This window comes from Saimiri boliviensis, chromosome 4 (genome assembly GCF_048565385.1).
Source record: "Saimiri boliviensis isolate mSaiBol1 chromosome 4, mSaiBol1.pri, whole genome shotgun sequence".
NCBI lineage: Eukaryota > Metazoa > Chordata > Mammalia > Primates > Cebidae > Saimiri > Saimiri boliviensis.
The window spans coordinates 34,103,700-34,130,980 of NC_133452.1; the positions used below are offsets into that span (position 1 = coordinate 34,103,700).

A 27,281-nucleotide genomic window follows, 5' to 3' on the forward strand; every position below is an offset into this window, starting at 1 on the left:
ACTTTTCCTTTCAATCCAAGTGTCTGACTTGGTAGGGGATGCTTTCTCTAGATTTTCTCCATATCATGAGAATTCGATTTTCAGAAAAGAGGAAGAATTTTGAGCTGAAGCCTGATTATTCACTACAAATGACAATAAGAGTTCTGCCCCTATGTGAGTTCTAGGTTTCTGTGAAGGCAGAGTATCCTGCCATTTGCAGTGAAGCAGTGAACATTTTGCTATGGTTTTCAACTTTTTTGATTTATGACCAAACATTTTCTTTTTTAAGAAACACCAAGGGCAGAAATTGTCTGATCATAGTCAAAAATGAAGTAATCAAATGCTTACCTCATATATTTGACCTAGAATTGAGTATTTTTGCAGCCAAAACCAAGCACAAGTTTCACATTACATGTGTAAATTTCATTCTTTCCTTTGTTTCAAATAATACTTTTAACCATATTCAGGTCTATAATAGACATTGGGAAACCAAAACACAGCTGCATAATAATTTTGTAACTTCTAGATCTGTGTTTCAGCCTAATCATGTCATTCACAAAGAAAGTTATTTGTTAAAGCTTTAAACTAAATTTTTAAAATTATACTTAAAGTTCTGGAATACATGTGCATAATGTGAAGGTATACATAGGTATACACATGCCATGGTGGTCCGGTGCATCCATCACCCCATCATCTCCATTAGAGGTTTCTCCTAATGCTATCCGTCCCCTATGCCTTCGCCTCCCAGCAAGCGCCAGTGTATGACATTCCCCTCCTTTTGTCCATGTGTTCTCATTGTTTAACTCCCACTTATCAGTGAAAGCATGCAGTGCTTGGTTTTCTGTTCTTGTGTTAGTTTGCTGAGAATGATGGTTTCCAGCTTCATCCATGTCCTTACAAAGGACATGAACTTCTCCTTTTTTATGGCTGCATAGTATTCCATAGTATATATGTCCCACATTTTCTTTATCCAGTCTATCATTGATGGGCATTTTCATTGGCTCCAGTTCTTTGCTATGGTAAACACTGCTGCAATAAACATAAGTGTGTATGTGTCTTTATAGCAAAATGATTATACTAAAGACTTTGACTTTTATATATGTCCTAAGCTGTATTTTTATTTACGTTGCTTTGACTTATTATTTTAGGAGGTATACTATTCATCATTCACAATAAATCTTCGTGTTGTAAATAATATTAATCAAAGTCAATTGAAAAACAATTTTAATTAAATCTATCAAGTTTACCTTTAAAAAGTAAATCTCAGTTGCAGTACATACAGCTCCATAAAGACAATGGCAGCACAAGTGAGAACCAGATGGGCACTGTGTGATTCTGGATAATTCTGTGACTCGCTGAGGAAAAATAACTAAACCTGGGCAAAGGAGAGCCTAAGAAGCCAAGAGACAAAAGTGTTTTCACAGCATTCTTTGTGCAAACTTGCTGGGAGGAGCAGAAGAAGCACCCAGATGTTTGGCCAACTCTTCAGAGTTTTCTAATAAGTGCCCAGAGAGGTGGAAGACCATGTCCACTAAGAAGAAAGAAAAAGTTGCAGATGCTGCAAAGGCAGACAATGCTTGTTACAAAAGAGAAATGAAACTCATATACCTCCTAAAGAGAAAAGAAAAAGAAGTTCAAAGATCCCAATGCACCCAAGAAGCCTCCTTCAGCCTCATTCTTTTCTGAGTATCCCCCCAAAATTGAAGGAGAACATCCTGGCCTATCCATTGGTGAAGTTGCAAAGAAACTGGGAGAGACGTGGAATGACAGTGCTGCAGATGACAGTCAGCCTTAAATGAAGAATGCAAGGCTGAAGGAAAACTGTGCAAAGAATATTGCTGCACACTGAGCTAAAGGAAAGCCTGATGTAGCAGGAAAAAAAATAGGAGTAAGAAAATGAAGGAAAAGGAGGAAGATGGAGATGAGGAGGAGGAAAAAGATGAAGAAGATGAAGATAAAGAATAAGGAGGAAGAGGAGGAAGAGATAATGACAACAAATAAGATGGTTCTTGTCTAAAAGTGTTTTTCTTGTCCAAAAAGCATTTAACTCTCCTGTAAACAACGGATTCATTTTAAAGAAATAAATTGAAATGTAAGGCTGTATAAAACTTGTTTTTAAACGATACAGTGTCTTTCTCTGTATAGTTAACACAATACCCAATGTGTCTTTAGATAGCCCTCTCCAAATAGCATTTTCAATAGCCAGTAACCTTACCTGGCATGGTATGGGGGTTGTAAAGTGACATGGAAATTTAAATAGTTCTTATTGGTACACTGCAAAAATTTGTTATATGTGGAGATGGTAGTTCTTTCATCTTCAATTGTCTTTGACGCAGCTTATACTAAATAATTGTTTTGTTAACTGAATACCACTCTATAATTGTTAAAAAATAAAAATAAAAAAAAAAAGAGTTGCAGCCATGTTGTTGACATTCTGGATGCTTCTAAGTAAATACAATTAAAAAATTATTTTGGCTTAAGCCAGTTATTTATTATGTTAATCTATGCATTTTAAGAATTTATTATGATAAAGGAATTAAAATTTGAAAAGATAAGCTAAGTTTATTGCCTTTCTTTTTTCAAGAAAGGTTAGCTAAAAAATCATCTTTAGTTGTGAATAGGGAAAAAGCACTCTTGCCATTCACCATATACTACATACCATACCTTGTTAGCATTTTTTTTAAAGTAGACATTTGGGGGAATGAGGGGTTTTTTGGTTTATTTGTTTGTATGTTTAGATGGACTCTTGCTCTGTCACTTAGGCTGGAGTGTGGTGGCACAATCATAGCTTACTGCAGCGTCAAATTCCTGGGCACAAGTGATCCTCTGCCTTAGCCTCCTGAGCAGTTGGGACTATAAGCAAGTCCCACCATATCTGGCTAATATTTTTTCTTTTGCAGAGATAGGGTCTCACTGTGTTGACCAGGCTGGTTTTCAACTCCTGATCTCAAGTGATCCTCCTTTCTCAGCCTCCTAAAGTGTTAGCATTACATAGTAATTACATAGTAGACATTTGTAATAATAATCTTAAGTCTACTTGGATAAGGTTTTAAAAATCCAGAAGAAATTGTAAATTTTTTTTTAAAAAAGGAAAAACTAAAGTTTGTTCTACTCAAGCTATTGACTTACATTCAAGTTGATATCCTTAGTGGGAAGAAGAACCACATGAAATGAGTGGGCTGATAAGAAGTTGGCCAAAATAAACATATCATAGAAAACTATCATTTTATCTCCAAAAGTGTATTAATAGTATTTTTAGTTTATTATGTCTGCAACTTACTGATCATGCTAATATACTGGAAGTTGATGGCAATAATTTTTTGTCAAGGATTCTTTAAGATCCCAAAATTACTGAGAAATGCTGGTCTATGGAGAAGAAAAGAGAGCCTAAGATTAAAGCTTGAAGAAGTCCAACCTTTCAGAGCAGATGGAGGAGCACTGGCTGGTGAATGAATAAGAAGAAGGAGCAACTGAAGAGGCAGTAGAAAGTCCAAAAGGATTTAGTATCATGGAAATCAGGTCAGTGGAGGATCTACTGGAGTGGCATGGTCAGCTTTGCTGTGCTTCGATAAGAGGGTAAATGATATGAAACTTAATAATGTTTGTTGAACTTAGCTTCAGGGACATGATTGACAACTTTGGTTTGGCCCTTTCAGAGGAAAATTAATTAATGAATGAGAGCTATGGAAATGGAGCCATTGAGAGTAAAGACAAGTGTTGCCTTGCTGTGACCACTTCTTATGCATGAGTAAAGATGGAGAGGATTAGGGTGGTAACTGGAGAGAAAAATAGGATAAAGAGACTTTTATAAATTAAAACACTTCTATACGTTTAAATATCGATGAGGAAAATCCAGTAGAAAGAGAGAAGAAGATATAGAAGGAGGATAATAAAAACAGGATAATAAAGAAATGGGCTTCTGACATTGGTGAGATGATTGGCTCAATGACAAGGACTGTCCCCTCCAACCACAATGGGAGGAGGACATGGGGGTACAGAGGCAGGTAGGCTTGCAGTGGGGAAAGTGCTTTAGTTTAGTCTGCTTGGAATCCCATCATTTTAGCTTTTAGTTCTGTGCTCTCTCCATTACATTAAAATTCCTTGAAAGTACACTAAAACAAGCATGTTTAAAATAACAGCATTTTACAATATTCATCTCTCCTTGCTTTCCTTTCTTACGCCCTTCCTATGCTTATGCTTACCTATGCTCCCCTTTCCCCCATGGGACCAAGAACAAGGAGCTCTTTTAAGTTTATTGAGTAGGGTCAATAATTCAAAAACCCTTTATGGTCTTGTATAATAGTGAACATTTTTGCCAGGAATCATAACATAATTGGGCTTTGAATAAGAACAAAGTCCATATGTCACTACTCTTTTCAAACATTAAATCAAAAAGAACAGGACAAAAAGCTCTGAATTCAAGCACATATTGTGTCACCACTCCTACATCATGTCAGTATACATTGTGAATGCTATGAAATTTAGGAGGTTTCTGGTAAGGAAAATTATTTGTGCTTTTGAAAGAGAGTAGGTAGAAATACGGGAAGTTAAAGATTAATTGCTTCTTCCAAGCAGGAACAAAACTGGGCTACTGTTCAACTTCTCACTTCAGTTTTGATTCTAAATTAGCTTTAAAAATCACAGCAAAGTGGTCAAATAAGTAATTCTTGATGATGCAGCACAAGGATGAAGAAATCATTTATTACTCTGGACACTTCATATAGAAAACAAACTCTTTTAAATGAGACCTTGTATCAGGGAAATAATTTCATTATACAGAAATATTTTTACTCTATATTTCATTATACAGAAATGTTTTTGACCTACAGATTTTAGATTTCCAGGAGAACAAAATTTTAAATTAAGTATAAAAATTTTTTAGAGTCTTTTTTAATATATCTAAAACCTTATATTAGAATGAAAGCTATCTAAAGGGGAAATTGTTTTTTAATAAGGTGAACTGTATCAAATGTCTGACTTTTGAGCTAAAGAGGGTAGAATATCCACAGTGGCGTAGGGTTCAGTTTAATACTAGAACCATGTAGCACTTGCTTGATACATTATTTTTAAATGAACAAATAAGCCTGAGAACTCAGACATGTATTCTATTATATTTGGAAAAAGCATTCTAGAACATCAATAGCAAGCCAATTTCAAATATTCAACAAAACAGCACGATTGCAAATTAACTACTATCCAAACATAAAAACTTCTAATTATCAAATAAGTTCTTGACAGTTTCTGATAACGTTAACAAAATCAACTGTGGAGAATCTAAAATTTACTCAGTTGGTATTCTAGAAATGCCAGCCTTGTAGAGGTCAATGCAACATTAGCCAAAAGGGGAAACAAATCCACACCGAAGAATGAAAGTCCAATTACTGAAAGTAACTTTTTTCCCAATTTCATTTTCATATATTAGGAAAACATCAGGAAAAGTTCACAAACTCTGAAAATAAACAAAATACAACTTTTTGCAGTTATGTTGAATTTAAACTTGAATGTTATCGTAAAAATTCTGGAATATTTAAGTTGAGCACACTTAATAGAAGTTGCAATTTTCAAATAATTTTAAAATTCTGACATTAAGACTAGTGCCTGGTCTAAACTTCAGAGCACTACAATACCTACAAACACATACAGCCCACTCCCTATCATATTCCCCTATTTTATTTTTTATAGTGCTTAGTATTATTTAAAATAAATATTTATTGAATAGGTAAATCTACTCATTTTGTAATTATATATTGAGCCCATATCCTATAAAAACAATTATCTTTTATTCCTTAATTATAAAATTTTTAAACAGATGATAGCTCTAATTCAGAATACAGGAAGTCTTCTGTTTTTTTTTAAATCTTACTTATGAAAATATAAACTGTTCTATGTAATAAAAGCCAGTTATAGCAGTCATGTATTTTTATAAAGCCATTGTAAATTACTAACTTTTAATAAAAAAATTTTAAAAGCCATGTGTGCCCATTTTTGCAAGCAATTCAATAATAAACACAGCTGTTGCGCTGAGACGCCTCAGTAACTGCTCTAATTAGTCATTTTGAATCTGTGCTCCCACAAAATATTTCTGGCACTGTGTGCTAAACATTGTACATGGCACATCTCACTGAATTCTCACAAAAATCCTGTGATAGGAGCTAATATTGCCACCATTCATTTAGATAAGGAAACTGAAGCTCAGAAAGATTCAGTAACTTTCCCAGGGTGACATAACTGGCAGGAAATAAAACTGTAATTCATATCCACACCTCATCCAAATCACTTGCCTTTAATTTCTAGGTTACATGGTCTCTCACTTGGGAATAAGAACTTCTTCCTTTTTGAAACACTTAATATTGTTCCACCATTACAAGAATTCACCAGCATCAGGAGAGGTGGCAGGCTATCTTAGGGAGGCCACAGAAACCATGGTCCTCTTCCCTTGCCCTTCAAGAGATACAAGTTTAAATAATTTAAATATTTCAGGCTAACTCTGCTTCTTAAAATATGTAGCCTTACACTGCGTTTAAAAACTTCAAAGGTATACCCAAGTTCACAGCCCCCATTCACAAATTATTCTCTCTGCCTCAGAGCTGTGATTGACAGCAATTCCCTTTAACAGGAATGATTACACCCTTCCATCCACTAAAAACATAGCTTTATGCTTTTCCTCTTGGACTCTCTTCAAGAATCTCCTTCTCAATGAAGTGATTCCTGAATGATCTTAACCAACTCCAGGGCAAAGAAATGTTTACTTATTTCTACCATGGGCACCCCACACTCTGGAGGAGCTGGGTGTCTGTCTCTCTTCTCTGCATGAGTCAGTATCATCAGTTCTGTTTACCTTATTACACTAGTGCCCCAAAAGTAAAGATTCTACGGTAAGCGTGTTCCCCCTGGTTAGGAATTGAATCCAGACTAAAATGCTACAGGTGATTGTGTCATTCTGCTGAAAAGCAAAGTTCTGTTCACAAGGTCACCAAATCCTTTACTGCTTTAGGTGTTTGCTATTACTGGCTGCCCCACAGTCCTGTGCCACCTCCCAAACCAGGAAGCACATGCTGTTTCCTATCCCTCCTGCTATTTTTGAGGAAATGCTTGGCTTTGAATAATCAGGGATGCATTGGCTGGAAATGCTAGTGATGGAGACAGAAGGGAGGCTGACACCTAATCCAAAGATGTGAGGACTTTTGCCTAGCCAAGTGTTTGACTTTCTACATTTCCTCCTGCTGTTCTGCCTCTAAGTACTGTCTACACATGAATGGTGATCATGTACACACCAATACTAAAATTTTACTAGTCCAGTTAGATGTGAAGTGTAAATACTAAGTGATACAAAGCATTTTTCCTTAATATATTTTCTTTTTATAATTCAATTCTAAATTGTTACTATCCACCTAAAACAAGGAGGCATTTTGTAACCATCAAACAGCAAGAATGTTTCCATGTTTCCATTAGGAAAAGCAACAAAAAATTCCAACTCACTTAAATTCTATGTCCACCAACAGTAAACAAACTACTCATAGGAAGAAAACAAATTAATTTTGAGTCATAGAGGAAAGACTAAGATATGATTGCTAATATTTATTGTGTGTTTATTACTAGGTCAATTCAGATTCTCCAAGAAGCAGGTACCAAGACAGAATTAGACGTGAAAGAAATACACTCAGAAAAATGCTCATGAAGGATAAAGAGGCCAAGGAGCAAGAGAAACTGTAAAAGCCCCCAGATCACATTGCTGTTTTCAATACTTCTTCATTTAGAGGTAAATGAAATTGTCTGAGTTTTGACAATTATAATATTTTATTTCTGATTAATCAGAAAAGTTTGCCATAAAAATTGGTCATTTCTGATACTAGCACATAATTTTTTTTATTGTAATTTCAAAACTAATGTCAAGACTGAGCATATCATAGGACGGAAGCACTTGTGAGTGCCTGGGACCCTCAAAATCTTCAAATCCAGCTTTCCCCACAGAGATGGTCTTTCAACTTTTGCCTGAACATTATCCTTGTGAGGGAAATAGTTTCATCACAAAGCAATCTAGTTTATTACTGGAACACTGTCATCATTTGAAGGTTCTTCTTCTTCTTCTTCTTTTTTTTTTTTTTATGTAGTCTTTAGGGAAATCTTCCTACAGCCTTCCACCTAGAGCTATGAGAAGGGATACTGGAAGAAAGTTACTGGGAGCCTCCTTCTTCTCTGGCCTGGGCTAATGAACCCTAGTTCATCTCATGATTTCTTCTATAAAATTGTTTCTGGAATGATAACCACCTCAATCAACCTCCTCCAGATCTGCTATAAATTTTTTAGTATCCTTCAAAATATGTGGCAACCCCTAACTTGATTGTCCAGCCAAATGGACAATCTAGTTCAGTGACTACACTGAACACAGTGGGATAATCTAGTCTATGTATTTCTCCTAATGAATTAGAATTTTGGCATCACATGCCACAGCGTGGCTTCATATGAATTTGTACTTAAAAGAAAACTTGAGGCCATAGAACTATAAAATTAAATCCAGGAAAAACCTCAAAGATGATCTTCCAACATCCTCTTTCTTGGATAAGGAAATTAAGATTCTAAAAGATCTTGTGCTAGAAGTCACACAGTTAGCTTGTGGCAGTTGAGATTAAATTTTGACATTCCTAATGCAATGTTTTGTTTTGTTTTCCTGTAAAGTGTGATTGAGTTTGTTCTCCCTACCCATCATCCACTGAAATAGTTTCTTAAGCTCAGTGCAAAATTTTACATTTATCCTTTTGTACATGCAATTTAGATTTTGTGGATTCCCTCAATCGTCAGCCATAGGAGTTTTTTTAATGATTAGGTGACGAAAATTTGGAAGTGGGCTAGTAAAATATTCTGAATCACTGTATTAAAACAAATTCTGGGTCCCAAATGCTGTTTAGCCCCACTTACCTCCCAAGGGAAGCCCCTGTATTCTGCTCTGTCTGGGCCCATTCTTTTGCCTTGCCTACTTTTTTGAACTTGATAGCAAAACATCTGGATCTATTGGATAACACTGCTCACCAACACTGATCATCTTTGTCTTTATCCAAGGCAAGTATGTCACCTTATAAAGGACTTTGCACTGGACACGATGGCTTTCACCCTACTCGAGAGGCTGAAGTGGAAAGACCATCTGAGCCCAGGAATTCCAGACTGCAGTGAGCTATACTAATTCCACTGCACTGAAGCCTGAGTGACAGAATGAGATCCCTAATAATAATACATAAATAAATAAATAATAAAGAAGTTTGCTTCTCTGAGTCTTTAAATATTATTCCCACCTACTTATTCTCCTTAGCTGAGACCTCACCTAGTGTTCTGACTAAACAGCTTATCCTAGCGCTGGTTGATCATGTCATTTTACTAGTTCACTTTACCTCCCCAGAGGGAAGACCTTCAATCCCCAAGTAGAACCTTAGATTATGGTGTCATTAATTCACAGGTTCATCTCCACCTGTTCATGTTCATCTACATTTACTCAATTATTTTCAGCATGCCTGCTATGTGTAAAGCACATATGAGCTTTCATTTTTTCATTTGGTGGCTTGTTTTGGCTATTTAAACTTACAGCTAAAGCCTACTGATTTCTTCCCTGTTTTGAGTATTTCAACCTATTGTTAAAGTCTACCAGTTTTTTCTAGCTAAGATACAAATGCACTTTAAATCAAAGGAAAACAATGCTTTAAAGCCAAATCTAGCATGTATATATTTTCACTGTGTAAACTGGAAACCTTTGACCTTTAACTGGTAGGTCTGGATTTATTGTTTTGCTAAGAATTTAATACTACTCTTGCTGTAGTTATTTGCTCTAAGATACAAACTGGAACCACAACTTATTAATATGGTCTACACAGCCAACATATTAAGCTGCTATTACAGAGGACTCAATCATTCACTCAGTAATTTCATTTTAGCTTTTCTGTGTTGGTGTTGGTGTTGGTATTGTTATTTCAGCTTCTGTTCCTCCTTAGATTATTGGCCCTCACCAAAGATAACATGGAGATTAAATGATTCCATATTCTGTGCTAACTCTGCTCAGGAAGAAAAAAGAAAACTATCTAGAGAGCACTCCCTCTTTCAACAGCTTCTCTTCCCTACCTGTCTATTGAGGCTTAGCAGGAGACAATGCCTTGAAGAAAGAATAAGTCATTTAAAGATGGCCATTACTTCCTGGTAACAAAATGAAACATAGCAAGTTGCAATTTTACTAACATGAACTTGATTTTTCTTTCTCTTAATTATCCATGTATCCATCTATCTATCCAAAAGCAAACAAGCAAAAATATTTTTCAGAAGCCCATCCTATATGCTCTGAAATTTAACATAAATTCACATGAGAGGGTATGAGAGTTTTATACTTGGTTTTAGAAAAGAAAGATTCCTATGAAAACTTTGAATTGTTGGAGCATGATATAGTAATCCCAGCTCAGTTCGCTCTGTATTGGTTGACATATGCCTACTGTAAATTCCTTATCTTGACTTAGCTGATCCTCTAGGTAGAAGTTTTGCTGTCCCAACACTGGTGTTCCTCGGGAATCATGAAAAAGAGTTCTAAACGTTTAGGAGAAGTCAATCAAACATACCAAACACAGGAATTATAGAGGCTCTTGCCACTGGACTACTTCTGAAATTAGTAATCTGATTAATTATTTGCTCACTGTAACAACTCAAGGCAGTCTCGTACAGGGTGAAGAGCTAATCTACCTACATCTAAATCCTGTCTCTGATACTTACAGGTTGTGTAATTATGTACACATTTCTTAATATTTTTTGTCTCAGTTTATCTACAAAACAAAGATGTTGACAGTACTTATTAAGAAAATTAAATAAATTAATATGTAGAAAAGTTAGTGTGTAGTTAAGTGTTATAAGTGTTAGGTATTATTTTTATAACCTCAACCTTCTAATAATAAAATGTTAACCTTCTAATAATAAAAAGGATAACATAAACATATTCCATTAGGTTTAAACTTCACAGCATGTGAATACTTAGCAGAAATTCTAATTGTCTTAGTCTGTGTTATGCTGCTCTAAAACAATAGCTAAGACTGGATAATTTATAGAGGAAGGAATGTATTTGGCTCATAGTTCTGAAGGCTGGGAAGTCCAAGGTGAAGGGGCTGTATCTTGTGAAGGCCCTCTTGCTGTGTAATCTCATGGTAGAAGACAGGAGGGCAAAAGAGCATGACAGATGTGGGAGAAGACAAATTCATCTATGTATCAGGGACTCACTCCTGTGACAACTAATTCATTCCTGCACTAAGGGCATTAGTCCATGTTTGAGACTGAAGCCCTTATAACCTAACCATTTCTTAAGAGTCCCACCTCTCAATACTATGGCATTGAGAATTAAGTTTCCAACACATGAACTTTGGAGGACATATTCAAGCCATAGCACTGATATACTGTCCAGAGCTCTTTGTTTACAATTCTTTGATATGTCTGACCCCAGACCATACACATTGTGACAAACCAAAAGATTTTCTTCTATTGGTGAAACTCTGTCCTCGGGTCAGTGAAGGCGTGAAAACTGAAGTAGCCATTACATGACCATGACATTTATCACTATATGGAAACAAGTAAGTACATTAATGTCTCTTTTTTCAGTGTTCAAAGCTCTAACTTCGGTGCTAAATGGAGAACTGAGGCAATCATACAGGCTTGGCAGATTAGTGAAGGGCAAACAAGAGAGGTAAGAACATGGTTTGAATTAGCCTATGAATTGTTTCTATATCTTTCCTCACTTGGGCATGATTAAATAAACATTTACATATTCACAATAGCAATTAGAAGAAAACATTTTAAACATGTTGGACTAAACTAAAAAAGTCTTAAAATGTACAAACAACCATTTCAACCACTACCTTGAACCTACAAGCATTATTTCATCCTTCAGGATCCCAAGCGATACATAAATTTAAAGCGGAGAGCTCACAAGAACCCCAGTAGAAAGGAAACAGCTGGTTAGCAGCTGCATAGTGATACCATACGCCAGTTTTCAATGAAAGATAACAGGTTTGATGAGAGCCTATAAGCTAAACCTTTTATCCCTGGTTACTTCATGGCTAAACAAGGAGGTTCTCTCATGTTTTATTCCCTTCACATTTGGGCTCCATCCTGCAGCCCTAGATTAAAGGCAAAGAAGAAACATGCATTTCAGTCACGCTATCTGCTTTCTAAATCCAAATTCAAAACTATTATTCATTCAAAGTAAATATGCATAGCATATCAGGAGAGAGAACATTTTGTTCAAGGAGATCCAAAGAAAGCATGTTAATTATAACTTGTATTCATGTAGCACCTAACTTAGGAGGAGTTCAAAGCAAATGCACGTGTGGAAAAGGTCAAACCCACCAGCTAAACAGGAAGGCCATGGAGCTTCTTTTCCATTCCATGTCATCCATATAAGGCGGGGTTTCCATTTATGTCTAAGTTTAGATATCATCAGAAAAGTCAAACCACAAGAGAATGATGAAAATTGTGCTAAAATGTGGTTGATGTTTATGTCTTCTGTGCCAACACAACCCCTTAGTGGAAAGTCTGAATCAGCTTCTCTGAGAACTTACTTATGATACATAATTAGAAGCTTTTACTGCTAAAAAAAAATTTTTTTTAGCACTCGATAAAGCTCAGCATATAGTTCGTATAACCAGCCTACAAGGTTATAGCACTATGGGAGTTCAGAAAAAAATTAAGCTTTGGTTTGTGGTGGAAGAAGTCAGTGAGGTCCACAGGTTGAAGGCAGTTGTTATACAATAGACAGAATTAAGGAAGAAAATTGGGACAGACATACAAGGAGGATAGAATGACATAAAACAAGAAAATGAAGTGAAAAACGTGAGATATATAAAGGGAGTGGTGAGTGGTCCCATATGTCTAAAGATGGGTTAGGGTTTGAAAATTTATGACATGGGAGTATTGTATAGGGCTTAAAAGTGAGGGTGTGAATCCCAGCTCTGCCATATGGCAATCTTGTGACCCTGAATAAGTTATACAAACTCTTCAAGCCTTCATTTCCTCTTCATTAAGATGGAGTTAATAATATTACATAGCTCATAGGTTTCCATAAAATTAAGTAAGATAATCCCTGTGATAATCACAAAGGGAGAAAATATGTTCTATTATTCATCTTTGTATGTCTGGAAGTAAGCACAGTGCTTGATGTATAGTAAGTGCTCAATAAATGTTAGCTTCCATGATGATTAAGAATTTTAAGATAAGACAAAAAAGGTAGATCCAAAGCAACAAGACTTGGGACTATCATGTTAAGGGCTTTGGATTGTATATAATGATAAATGGAGAGACAAGAGTAAAGTTTGTGATTCGAACATTGCTTAAGTTAATCTAGAAAATAAATTGTAAGGAGACTAGAATTGAGACCACCATGGAGAAAGCTAAAGAGAGTCCAAGCTAGATGGGTGACTATGTGTCTGGAAAAAGGAGAAAGAAGAAATATCTTAGAGGAAGCTTAGGAGCAACCCATAAAAAAAGCCATAGAACGTTTTCTACATCTTCATGAAAACAAAATGCTGAATTCAAAATGACTTAAGCTCAATATTGGACTGACCACTGGGACAATAAAAAAAAAATCTAAGAGACTTGAATATCCTGAAGATAAAAATTCCAGATAAATTAGACATTTACTGGCAGGAAGTTAGAACCTTCATCTTAATGAAGAAAAATTCGGGAAAACAGATTATTTCTATGACTTAGACCTCAATCAAAGTCCCAAAGGGGGTTTTTATATAATAAAATATTTAGGAGTGCTGAGTGGGTAGCCAAGCTTCCCAAGGTCAGTTTCAGCACCTCCACTTTCTAGTTATGTAACAAGTTACCCAACCACTGCATACTGTTTGCTCCTCTGTAGAATACTCACCCCTTGCTGGTATCTAGTTACTAACAATTTTATTTTTAAAGGTTTTGTGAAGATTAATGATTGAATATGCTTTTACACTTAGAACTGTGCCAGGTACATAATTAACCATTGATAAATACAGTATTAGCTATCTTAATTCTTGTACTACTTCTATTTGATTTGGGCCAAGATCTACTGGTGGCATGTGGATCAATCTCAAATGCTATGCCACTTTCCCTGTGATTCACAATGATGACCCACACACCATGATATACCACTGCCCCTAATAAAGTGGATTCATTTTCCACTTCCCCTAGCCTCCCACATACCAAAGATACAAGGTTTGACAATTTTGCACATACTTTGAAATATAATCCCCCCGTGAATGCACCATGCATGTTCACATCATAAAGTGAAATGGCTCTAAAAACCAAGTATTACGGCTTCAGATGACTGATAACAGATGTTAAAACAAATTCCTGATTTAGGTTAAAAACTCTCAAATACTTTTAATATTTATATAATTTTTTAAAAGAGACATTTTCAAATATGAGTTACAAAAAAAAATCTATATTCAAAGTACATACTATATAGGGATTTAAAACAAAATTAGCCAGTGGCTCATGCCTGTAATTCCAGTACTTTGGGGGTCAGACATGAGAGAATCGCTTAGGTCAGGAGTTTGAGACTAACCTGGGCAATATAGTGAGACCTTGCCTCTACAAAAAGAAAAAAAAATTTATTAGCTGAGTATAGTGGTGCATCTGTAGTCCCAGTTACTTGGGAGGCTGAGATGGGAGGATCACTTGAGCCTGGGAGGTGGAGGTTGCAGTGAGCCAAGACTGAGCCATTGCATTGCAACCTGGGCAACAGAATGAGACATTGTCTCAAAAATAAATAAAACAAAATAAACCAATTTTGTGTTATCCTTTTAGAAAATGAGTTTTAAAATAATAAAAAGTGTTCTGTTTATCACCACAGAGTAGACAATTACTACATAACTACTATTAAAATATAAAATGTAGACAATGAACTCATAAAAATAAAATAATTATATTTTTCACCACATAATTGCTATATAAAAATATGAGCTATATATTAATTCAAGTGTCTTATTCTAACACACAAACTTGCTGTTGCACATTATGGGCCATTTTAAGCCTTTGATGTTTAATTACTATTTAATGATAGACAACTAATTCCAAACCAGTTCACAAGGTTGAAACTATTTCTTGTATCAATTCAGCATCCACTGAAATTTTAACTACCCTGAACTATTAATTTAGTGTCATAATGGACATGCTAAATGAATTATTTCATCCACTATTGAGGATAAGCTAAGTACATTGGAAATCCAAATTTCCTGATATCTGAAAAAAATAAAGAAAAAGCTACAGATTTTTAAAAGAGCACTGAGAAGACTTCAGAATGAATTAGTGCAAGCAACCACAGCTCTCTAATTTCTAGGTTTATTTCGTTAAACATGGAATCTTTGAAATAGTCCTTTAACACAGAATAGAGTTTTATGTATCTCAAATTGTCCCACACTGATCAGGAAGTGACAATCATGAATGCGTAAAGAAATCCTTTGAAAGTCAAGATGACCTTTCCAGAAAGTGCACCCATTTCATGCATAATTAGTCTACAAGTCAAACAAAAAGACCATGATTATTTTATAAAGCCACATCTGTCTAGATAAAGCAAACCATATTTTTATGTCACTCCATAAGATTAAGCAACATGATTAAGTATTCACATCTGTTATCCTTTTATTCTTCTCCTTTATTATCAACTAAAAAGAAAACATGAAAGAAGTGAATTGATCTTTAACCAAAGGAAAAAGGAAAATACTCCACCTTTGGCTTATCAACACTGGAAACTATTGCCAAGCTCTGGGCTCAAAAGACCTTATAATTACCTTCAGGGTAAGGGACAGTAAGAGCATCCAAATTCCTCCCAACAGAGCTTCCATGCAATTTATCTTATTGCCTCCTGGAAACAAGATGTATATGTTAGGTTTGCAGTGTCAGTATGATCCCTTCCATTCTTCAGTGTGAGAAATAAGCAGGTAGCAGTATGTATCATGGCTCAAAATTCAGGCCTGTATTAGAATGCTGGGAATTCTAATCTCAGAAACCCTACTTACAGAATGTATGACTCTGGACAAACTACTCCTCTAAACTTCAGCTCTTTTATGTATAACATAGGTGCACATAAGGGGCTTAGAACAAACCCTGGTACAATGTAAGTTCTCAATAAATAGTAAACAGTAAAATTATTATCACAACCTAATCAAGAACAACAGACACATTCTGCAGCAAAGGCATGAATGATGAGTGTATTTGTGTGAGTGGATACTGGGCTTTCTGTTTGTTACTTTCAGTCAGAGGAGACAGCATTAGAGAAATAAGTGTGGCCAGGATTCAGTTTTTAGAAGCATAGAATAAGCCCTATTTTGGCTCTCTGCTCCTCCCATGAGAGACAGCCACATTTACTTGTGCATCACAGCACCAGCCACATGATAGTGAAGATGAAGGATGGAGTCAAGGGATTTGGCTATGTTGGGTGACTGGTCACTAGCTGGTAAAGTGGGTACTGTTGCCATCAATGTTCTCTTCATTGACCTCAACTACCTGGTCTACATGTTTCAGTATGATTCCACCCATGGCAAATTCCATGGCACCATCAAGACTGAGAATGGGAAGTTTGTCATCAATGGAAATCCCAATACCATCTTCCAGGACAAAGATCCCACCAAAATCAAATGAGGCAATGCTGGCACTGAGTACGCTGCAGAGTCCACCAGCATCTTCACCATCATGGAGAAGGCTGGAACTCACTTCCGGGGAGGGGGGCCCAAAGGGTCATCATCTTTGCCCCCTCTGCTGAAGCCATCATGTTCATGATAAAAGTGAATTGTGAGAAAACAGCCTCAAGATCATCAGCGATGCCTCTTGTACCACCAATTGCTTAGTGTCCCCAGCCAAGGTCATCCATGACAATTTTGGTATCGCAGAAGGATTTATGACCACAGTTCATGTCATCACTGACACCCAGAAGACTGTGAATGGCCCCTTCAGAAAACTGAGGCCTCATGGCCAGAGGACACTCCAGAACATCATACCTGCAACTACTAGAGTTGCCAAGGCTATGGTCAAGTCATCCCTGAGCTAAACAAGAAGCTCATTGGCATGGACTCCCATATCTCCACCACCAACGTATCGATTGTGTACCTGACCTGCTGTCTGGAAAACCTGAAAAATGTGATGACATCAAGAAGGTGGTGAAGCAGGCTTCAGAGGACCCTTTCAAGGGCATCCTGGGCTACACTGAGCACCAGGTTGTCTCTTCTGACTTCAACAGCGACACTCACTCTTCCAACTTTGATCCTGGAGCTGGTATTACCCTCAACGACCACTTTATTAGGTTTATTTCCTGGTATGACAATGAATTTGGCTACATCAACAGGGTGGTGAACCTCGTGGCCCACATGGCCTCTAGCTCCAGTGAGAGCATGAACGGAAGAGAGAGGCCATCAGCTGCTGGGAGTCTCTGCTGCACTCAGACCCCATCATGCTCTTCACAGTCTCCCCTCTTCACAATTTCCATGCAGGCCACCTGAAAAGGGAGGGGCCTAGAAAGCTCCACCTTGTCATGTCCCGTCAGTAAAGTCCCCAGTGCTCAGCCGAAAAGAAAGACGTTCTATTTTATTGAACAGCCATTATTTTTTTAAACCAGGCACGTAAATAATAAAAATAATTCAATCAGTGTGGGTGGAGGATGCCATCAATGAAGAAGAGACTGATATGCTCAGTTAGAAATCAATTATAGTAGGCTAGGCACAGTGGCTCTTGCCTGTAATCCCAGAACTTTGGGAGGCCAAGGCGAGTGGATTACCTGAGGTCAGAAGGCCAAGACCAGCCTGGTCAACATGGTGAAACTCCATCTCTATTAAAAATACAAAAATTAGCCAGCCATGGTGGCGGGCACCAGCAAGCCCAGCTACTCAGGAGGCTGAGGCAGGAGAATCACTTGAACCTGGGAGGCGGAGGTTGCAGTGAGCCAAGATCATGCCACTTCACTCCAGCCATGGAGACAGAGCAAGACTCCGTCTCAAAAAAAAGTAAATAAATAAAAAGATATCAATTATAATAATTCAAACTAGAGAAGCTTAGGACCTGAACTAAGGTAATGGAAGGAATTTACACTGCAAAAACCTTGATGTAACTCCAACACTCAGGTTGTTAATAGATTCTTAGTTTTTAGCTTTAAGCCTGCGAGGAGGGTTGGTCTGTTTCATGGAGCAGAGAGAAAAGCACTGCCCATATTAAGGCTCATTTTACCTAGAGTTTTTATGCTAAAAAGATAACCAAATATAACTAACTTCATAACTAATTTAAGACCAGTATTCAATTGTTGTTTTTTAATAATATGAGTAAAAAGACTAGTGCAATAAAGTGATGGTTTAGTTATGTATTCTGTAAAATTAGAATAACAATAGTATCCACCTTATCATGTTATTGTAAGAATTAAATAAATTGATATATGTAGAATGTCAATATCTGACACATTCAAAGTACTTTTAGTTAGTAATAATAGTAATGGTAGCAGTGTTGTTTAGAATATTATGAACCAGATAAGCCCATATCTAAATATTAGTTTCCTGGCAACCTCAACTCTTCTGAAGTAAGGAAGAGGGCAGCAGATTACCATAGATTTTATCTTAGCACTCCTTTAAAACATTTATTCTTTTTAAATTTAACAGGTGATTCTTAGGAAGCTTCTCAATTATCCTGCAACTTAGTAAAATTTACAGACTAACAGAGTCCTAAACATGAAAACTAAGGGTCTGAAAGGAAATGGATAGGAAAGCTGAAAACCAAATGCCACAGGGGAAAAAAAAAAAAAAAAAAAAAAAAAAAAACACCTGTTAGGTTCACTTGCTTAGTGTACATTAATTTGTTTAACCCTTATAACAGTTCTTGAAGGTAGTGAGAATTCTATCCATTTTCCAGACAGCAAGCCTGAGATGCAGAGGAACTAAGTAAGGAGCCCAAATGTAAAGAGCACCTGTGACATAAGTCACTCCACCTTAGGAAATGACACCATCACATTTCATAGTGCACCTAGCCAAAAAGGACAAGATGTGTAGCTTAATAAATAAATAAATAATAAAGCCTGCACCCAACCAGATAAGGACATAACAAGCACACTATTCTACTATCAGTCCTCACCAGAGCACTGGGCCATAAAAAGAGCTCAGAAATTTGTAAACAACTCCATGTGGCCCCTTTTCCAAGCTTCTCCCTTTGTGCTCTTTCCTACTTACTGGTTCCTAGGAGCTCTTCTTTTCAGTCCTCCAGCCAAAAAGCTGGGGCTTTATTTACCACCTCCTCTGCCACCTACTTCCTGCTGCTGCATTCACACTAAGTGGTGGGAGAAGGGAGACAGAAAAACAGCAAGAAGGTTTGCTCTGCCATCTTGGGACCAGACCTCCTCAAATTAAAGAATTTCTCTTCCTTCAGAATGTAAAACCTCTGAAAGCATTCACTACCACCACTGTCACTCACAAGAGGCCACTTTCATGCTGAGTCTAAACTAAATGGCATCTGCAGCTGTGTGTCTATGACAAGGTGCTCTCTCTGATCTCAGGCTGCCTCGAGTCTAAGCCAGAAGATACCAGAGGAAAAAATAAACAAATTCTGGTCTTCTTCCCACTACATCTGCTATTATTTATTTTTCAGATTCCTCAAATATCTGCTTTATGTATTCTGTCCAGCATTCATAGTTTCATTCAGTGGGATAGAAAAAGTAAAATGTATTTTAAATGACACTCATCCTATTTACCCCTCTTTCAATATACAGCAGTAAAGAACTATGCTTCCATGATGTCTTTCAGTGTTGTAAAATGATGCCAAATTTTTATTTTAGAGATCAGAAAATATGTGAATATTCATCAAGTACAACCAGGTACAACAGTAATTAAATTATCCCCCAAAATATTTCTATGCAATATATTATGTATTTTTTAGAGATAGTATCTCACTATGTTGCCTTAGATGAGTCTCAAATTCCTGACTTCAAGTGATCCTCCTGTCTTGGCCTCCCAAAGTGCTGGGGTTACAAGTATGAGCCGCCACACTCAGCCTGTATGCAATAAATATTTAATAAAGAATGACAGGTGGACTATTTGGAGGTGAAAGGCAAATCATCAGGAGTTCATAATTAAATTCTTTTCCATTTTTGAAATTTAGTTCAATAGCTGTTAAAAAAAACCACCATGGCACATGCATATCTATGCAACAAACCTGCATGTTCTGCACATGTATGCCAGAACTTAAAGTATAATAAAATAAATTATAAGCAGTGATTAACCTGTATACTTTGTCCCTATCAAATGTAAAATTGTTATAGATGTGCTATTAATTATTATTATTTTCTGATTCCCTGGTGATCCTCCTGAGAAATAAATTTCCAGATAATTTAATATGTGAATTCTGTGACATAAACATTTAGATTACTGGAAATGATAAATGACTAAATGTCACCCTAGTTAAAAAAAATAGTTTAATGGTCAAAATATAGTATTTTATCTTGTTACATAATCAGTGATACTATAGTTATTTTCACATTAGGACTTGTTAACGTAGTGAAATCCTCTTAATTGATGATATTGATATATAAAATAATGTATTGTTAAAGACACTGTTCAGTCAATAAATGCTTCTAGGTGCCCCCTTCACCAACAAACAGCAATGTTCATTTGGTTTTGAGTCCTAGAGCAGGACATTTTGAGCTCTAGAGAAGAATTATGAGAAAGAGGCTAAGGAGATCTGAGGAAGATTCTGCTCATATATATTTTCCAATTTAGGTAACAGGCAAGAAAGACTAAAACTCTCCCATCGGAGAATCATCTGTTTTGATTTACACTTCATCTCCTCTCCCCTTCTTGGTTGATAAAATCCATGGGGCTGATAATGCCAAACACCAGTGGTTCACTGCCCAGATGGCCACTCTGGGATGAAGTCCTCATCTCACCCAGCTACTGAGCATGTCCACTGCCTTGCCCAAGACACCCTATGCCAATTTAAGAACTGGTCAATGGAAGCGGCAGGAGGAAGTTGGGTTCAGAGACCTGTCTCAATTCAAGAACTCTCTGAAAGGCTTTCTGAGCTCCAGAGCTCCCCTTGGGATGGCTGGAGACCCCGCTGTTACTGCATCCCAGTTCAACCCCTCCTGCTCAACCCCCTTCCCTCACTCCCCTTATGGTATTGTTGCTGACAACATTCCCCAATAAATCTCCTGCAAATAATCCTAGGTCTATGGTATCTGCTTCCCAAAATTGGTCTAGGACAGCTGAGCAAGGGAAAAGGGTAGGAAAATACCTACAAGTTAACAACACTGTAAGAAATTAGTTTTTCAGATCACTTTCTTACTTTGCAGAAAGAGATTAAGGCAACCTAAAGGTACTAAATCACATAAAAGAAGGCAGAGTATGGGAGGAGATGTGAATCTTTTTACTCAGTGATTTAACTCCAAATGAACAGAAAACCATATGATTATGTATTTTCCAAAATGTTTGTCACATCATTATACATAACAATGAAAAATGTGAAAATAATCTAAATGTCCAAGAATGAGGAATTTATTAAATAATGAAAACCTCATATGATGAATTTTCCACTAACCATTATACATTATTGTTAAGAGACAAACAGTAAGAAAATGTATATATGATCCCAAGTCCATTAAAAATTCTTATTTATAGATACGTATGTTTAAGATAACAATGATTTGCTGGCTATGAAAGTACAGATGATTTTTACATTCTATGTATTTTTCCACTTTATAAACTTTTTAAGGAAACTGTATCATTTTATAATCAGAAAAACACAATTTTATTAAAAAGTTTCACCAAATATATATCTATACTAAATTCCTTGACTAATAAAAATTACTCAGATGAAAGGTAAAAATATGTGCTTTTAAAAAGGCTTGTGTTTTCATGCTTTTTAGTTGCTAAAGGCATAGAAACAGTTACTTAGGCAAAATAACAAATTTTTAGAATATTTCAATGATTGAAATTCATTATTTGTACATCTTTATCAAGAAAAGATACCTCATTTTGTGGGGCTGATTAGGAACTAACTTTTTGAATCCTTCGAAAATGTGGTCTATGTGCATTTTTTAGGTCAAAAGATTCTTTGGTGGACAGAGCTGTATGAGATTCATTGATTTTAAAAGACAGAAAAATAAATATCTCAGTATAAACTATCAATAAACAAAAAAGGTGCAGAAATGAATGTGTGTTCTTCATAGTAAGGACAAGAGAGTACAGGTGACAAAAATGTAAATAAATGGTGAAAATCAAATATTATACAGGATTTATGGTAAGAACCATCACTTAATAGATAGGAACTTACAAAGAGTGTATACATGAATGCAATACCACAAAGTGTTCAAGACATAGGGAAAAGAAAACTGCGAAATGTTCTTCAACACAGCCAAAATGAGTTTTGCCTGAACTTTAATCAATGAAAACACAAATAGTAATAGTGGATTTAAAAAATAATAATAATATAGTTGTATCTTTTTTTTTTTTTTTTTTTTTTTTTTTGAGATGGAGTCTTGGAGTCTTTCTCTGTCTCTCAGGCCGATGTACAGTGGCACAATCTCGACGCACTGCAAACTCCACCTCCCCAGTTCAAGCAATTCTCCTGCCTCAGGTTCCTGAGTAGCTGGGATTACAGGCATGCGCCACCACGCCCAGCTAATTTTTGTATTTTTATTAGAGACAGGGTTTCACCATGTTGGTCAGGCTGGGCTCAAACTCCTGACCTCAGGTAATCCACCCACCTTGGCCCCTCAAGTGCTGGGATTACAGGCATGAGCCACCATACCTGGCCAATACAGTTGTATCTTAATGCTTAACTAGTGTTGTTTTTACTAAGGAAATAAATTGCCACCCCAAAATTACAGGCAGACTCAAGAAAAGACAGAAAATAGGGTCACAGGGAGAAGGAATTGGGTCCCATTTCACTGAGATCCATAGACACTGTAACACAACTAGTAACATTATTAATTCTATCAACACTAATTGTACATGATCTCAAGATGATTCCAACAGTACAGACAGGATAAACATTCATGGAAGTAACTGTGAGTCACACAGAGCAGGCCCTTCCTCAGGAGTGGCAAAATGGACTGATTATGGCTAGGAAGTGGCCTGGGAGACAATGAAGCACTTCATGTATAATCACAAATCTCACCTTGAAAAATGGAATTGTAAAACTACGTTTTAGACCAATGGCAATAGGTTTGCATTTCTAGTATTTTTTAAATTGGCTTAGCCAGAAAAATCTGGCTCATGACTAAACAATAATATATAAGAAAGAAGAAGGGTTATGTCTTATCTAATTTCATATAAAAACAATTTAGCAATTTTGTAGAACACCACAGAGGATCAGCAGATTGGAACCAGTTTTACATCCATGATAATGTTGAGAAGTTAGTAAATCCAGTTAATAACAAAAAATGATTTTGATTACTAAAAATGTTTAGCTATTTCTAGGTTGCTCCTTTCTTCTAAACTTTCAGACCTCTCAATTTGCCTTCTATAGAGTGTTTTTCTTTTCTTTCTTCTAAAAGTTGCAAATATATAAATATTCATGAAATATCTACCATGCCAAGCTACTAAAATAGGATTATAAAATAGAGTGACTGGCTATTATTCAAAGTTATTTATTATATACATATAATGTGCCACTTTTCTTGATACTGATACTATGACAATGAATAAAATAGGTAATTCCTGCCCCCGTGGAGCTATGTTCATGGAGCTGTGATGGGATTGGCAGACAAACACTTAAGCAAGTGAAATACATAGTATATTAGCTACTAATGAGTGATAAGAGGAAAAAAGCATAAAAGAGAAATAGGGATCATTAAGATTAACTTTTAGATTGGCAGACAAGGAAGTTGTGCAAATGCATATCTAAGTCACAGCTCCAGAATTTTCCTTAGAACCTTAGAATGTGGTTAAAACTAAGAGGTATACAAAAATGGAGCCCCATGAGAGTCTAATCCTCATGAAGTCCACATAAAGAGCTGCTTCATTTATACACAATGCGTTTTGCTTGAGCTTTCTCCTAATTGAAAATTAGCACGCATTCACTACCTGAATTCAAAATAGTCTACAAATCTATAGTAATCAAAATAGCATGGCACAGGCATAAAAACAGCCAGTGGAACAAAATAGAGAGCCCAGAAATAAATCCAGGCTTTTCCAGCCAACTAGTTTTCAACAAAAGTGCCAAGAACACACAGTGAGGAAAGGACAGTCTCTTCAATAAATAGTGTTGGGAAAACTGAATATCCACATGCAAAAGAATGAAAATAGGCTCTTATCTCACACCATATAAAAAAATCAACTCAAACTGGAATAAAGACTTAAATGTAAAACCTGAAGCTATGAAATTACTGAAAGAAAACATAGGGGGAAAGCTCCATTACATTGGTCTGGGCAATGATTTTTTGGATATGACCCCCAAAGCACAGGCAACAAAAGTAAAAATAGAAAAATAGTGTTACATCAAAGTAAAAAGCTTCTTCACAACAAAAGAAGCAATCAACAGAGTGAAGAAACAACCAATACATTGGGAGAAGATATTTGCAAACTATACACCTGTTAAAGGGTAAATAGCCAAAATATCTAAGGGACTCAAGTCAAGAAAATGAAAAACCCAATTTAAAAATGGGCAAAGGAACTGAATAAAAATTTCTCAAAAGAATACATACAGATATCTAGCTGGCATATGAAAAAAAATGCTCAACATCACTAATTATCAGGAAAATGCAAATTAAAATCACAATGAGAGATCACCTCTCTATGGAGGGATATTGTTCTGCCTTTACACATGTCATTTCCATGCCTTGGTGCCACAGGGACATTCACAAAAGGCAAGTGAAATTGTAATTACAATAACTCTTGCCCCCACTCAAATATCTGTAATTGTGCTCTGCAGCAAACTGAAGTTTGGTAAATGAGTATAAGAAAATCCTGTTAGAGTGGCTATTATCAAAAAGACAAAAGCTAAGTGTTGGCAAGGATGTGAATGTCTCACCTTGCACACTGTTGGTGGGAATGAAAATTAGTACAACCATTATGGAAAACGATATAAAAGTTCCTCAAAAACATTAAAAATTGAACTACTATACAGTCCAGCAATCCCATTATGGGATACAATCATATCTATATCCAAAGGAAATAAAATCAGTGTGTCAGAGTTATTTGTATTTTCATGTTCACTGCAGCATTATTCCTAACAGCCAAAAAATGGAATCAACTTGAGTCCATCAGTGAATTAATGAATAAAGAAACTGTCATATAGATACATAATGAAACACTCTTCAGCCATAAAAAAAGAAGGAAATCCTGCCGTTTTTAACAATGTGAATGAACCTGAAGGGCATTATGTTAAGTGAAACAAACCAGGCACAAAAAGACAAATATATGATCTCCTTCATATGTGGAATGTAAAAAAGTTGATCTTCTAGAACTAGAAAGTAGAATAGTGTTTTATTTCATTGTAAATGGAGATTACCACACAGAGGAATATCTGATGCTTTCATTTTCAACAAAAGTGCCAAGGACACACAGTGAGAAAAGGCCAGTCTCTTCAATAAATGGTGTTGGGAAAACTGAATATCCATATGCAAAAGAATGTCATATAGATACATATGGAGGGGAGGCAGTTGCAGTTGCAGGTGGGGGCTTGGGGTGATGTTGGTCAAAGGATACAAGCTTTCAGTTAAATAGAAGGAATAAATTGAAGAGTTCTATTGTACAACATTGTGACTGTAGTTAATAACAATATATTGTATTCCTGCAAAATGCAAAGAGAGTGGATGTTAAGTGTCCTCACCACAAAAACGTGATGATTATGTGAGGTAATGCATATATTAATTAGCTACATTCAGTCATTTCACAATACATTTGCACTTCCAAACATCACATTGTACAGATGAAGATATACAATTTTATCTGTCATCTAAAAATAAAATAACACTGTCTAGGAAAAAAATAGCAGTAGATGAAGTATTTCCAAAATAGCCTCACGGTAAGCCTGAGGTAATGGAATTGCCAAGAGCTGAGAATATGCTCTGACCTACAAGTGACTTAATTGTTTAGTTAGAATTGGATCAGCCAAAAAGCATCAGATATTTTTCTGTGTGGTAATCTCCATCCACAATGAAATAAAATGTCAAAGGAATTATTTAAGGATTAGAGGCTCACCAAGCCCTTCTTTACATAAAAGCCCAATCGACTTTTCTGTGACAGCACACTAGAGAACTTCTCTAAAAGTACACACAGGTAGTGACCTTAAAATAGCAACCAGAAGAAGCTGACCAGATTAATCTACTGATAAGTGCCCAGCACCTGCCTGGAGGTCTGGATTTACAGGGTGAGTACAAAAATGAAACTGATCATGAAACTATTTCATCCTAGGCAGCATTTTGATGGAATTTTTCCAAAATACACTTTGAAGGTTCTGTTAGAGAACAGAATGAAGAGTCTCAGGAATACTTAGTTGAGATTTTTAGTCCATCACTCATATCAAAAATTGTTATAAAACAAAAATTAAAAGAATAATTTTTGAAATCATATTATTCTATCATCAGCAGCAAAATAAGCGGAGGTGTACTTCCACTTTAAACAGAATGATATATTCAATCTTTGCTTGATTCGTCATTGCAAATGTTGTAATGTATCATCTGATACATAATTGATGCTTTTAAGAAAGCAACTCTAGGCCGGGAGCAGTGGCTTACACCTATAATCCCAGCACTTTGGGAGACTGAGGCAGGCGGATCACAAGGTCAGGAGTTCGAGATCAGCCTGACCAACATGGTGAAACCCTGTCTCTACTAAAAATACAAAAATTAGCCAAGCATGGTGGCACATGTCTGTAATCCCAGCTACTCAGCAGGCTGAGGCAAGAGAATGATTTGAACTCGGGAGGCAGAGGTTTCAGTGATCCAAGATCACACCACTGCACTCCAGTCTGGGTGACAGAGTGAGACTCCCTCTCAGAAAAAAGAAAAAATAGCAATTCTAGACTCCTTATAATGCAGTGACTCTTGGGTGTTATGGGAGTGAGATCCTACCATTGCTATCTAGAGAACATAGATACTAGGCCAGCACACAAGCCCCTTGTAACACAGGGTCACCACTTGCTTCTCTAGTAGGAAAATTATTCTGGACAGTGCTTCATTGCTTCTCCTCCAGAGTTAAAAATTATCTGAAACTTTACTACCTGGTGGTGGATTAGAATGAATAAATGAAATATATTTCCATGGTATGTAATTGTGTTTATTTTACAAATATTGTATGATATTACATAAATATTATATATGTAATATATTCAAGTCCCGAAATGTA

At 36.3% G+C, this 27,281-nt stretch overlaps 2 long non-coding RNA genes across 5 annotated transcripts in view; one reads left to right on the plus strand and one right to left on the minus strand.

The window, feature by feature from the left end:
- LOC141584260 (uncharacterized) overlaps positions 1-27,281 on the minus strand; it is a 331,739-nt gene that overhangs the window by 182,459 nt on the left and 121,999 nt on the right. The window lies entirely within an intron of this gene.
- Positions 3,361-9,241, plus strand: LOC141584128 (uncharacterized). The gene is made up of 3 exons (XR_012517075.1): positions 3,361-3,555; positions 7,579-8,051; positions 8,972-9,241. It is a non-coding gene; the product is annotated as an uncharacterized LOC141584128 (long non-coding RNA).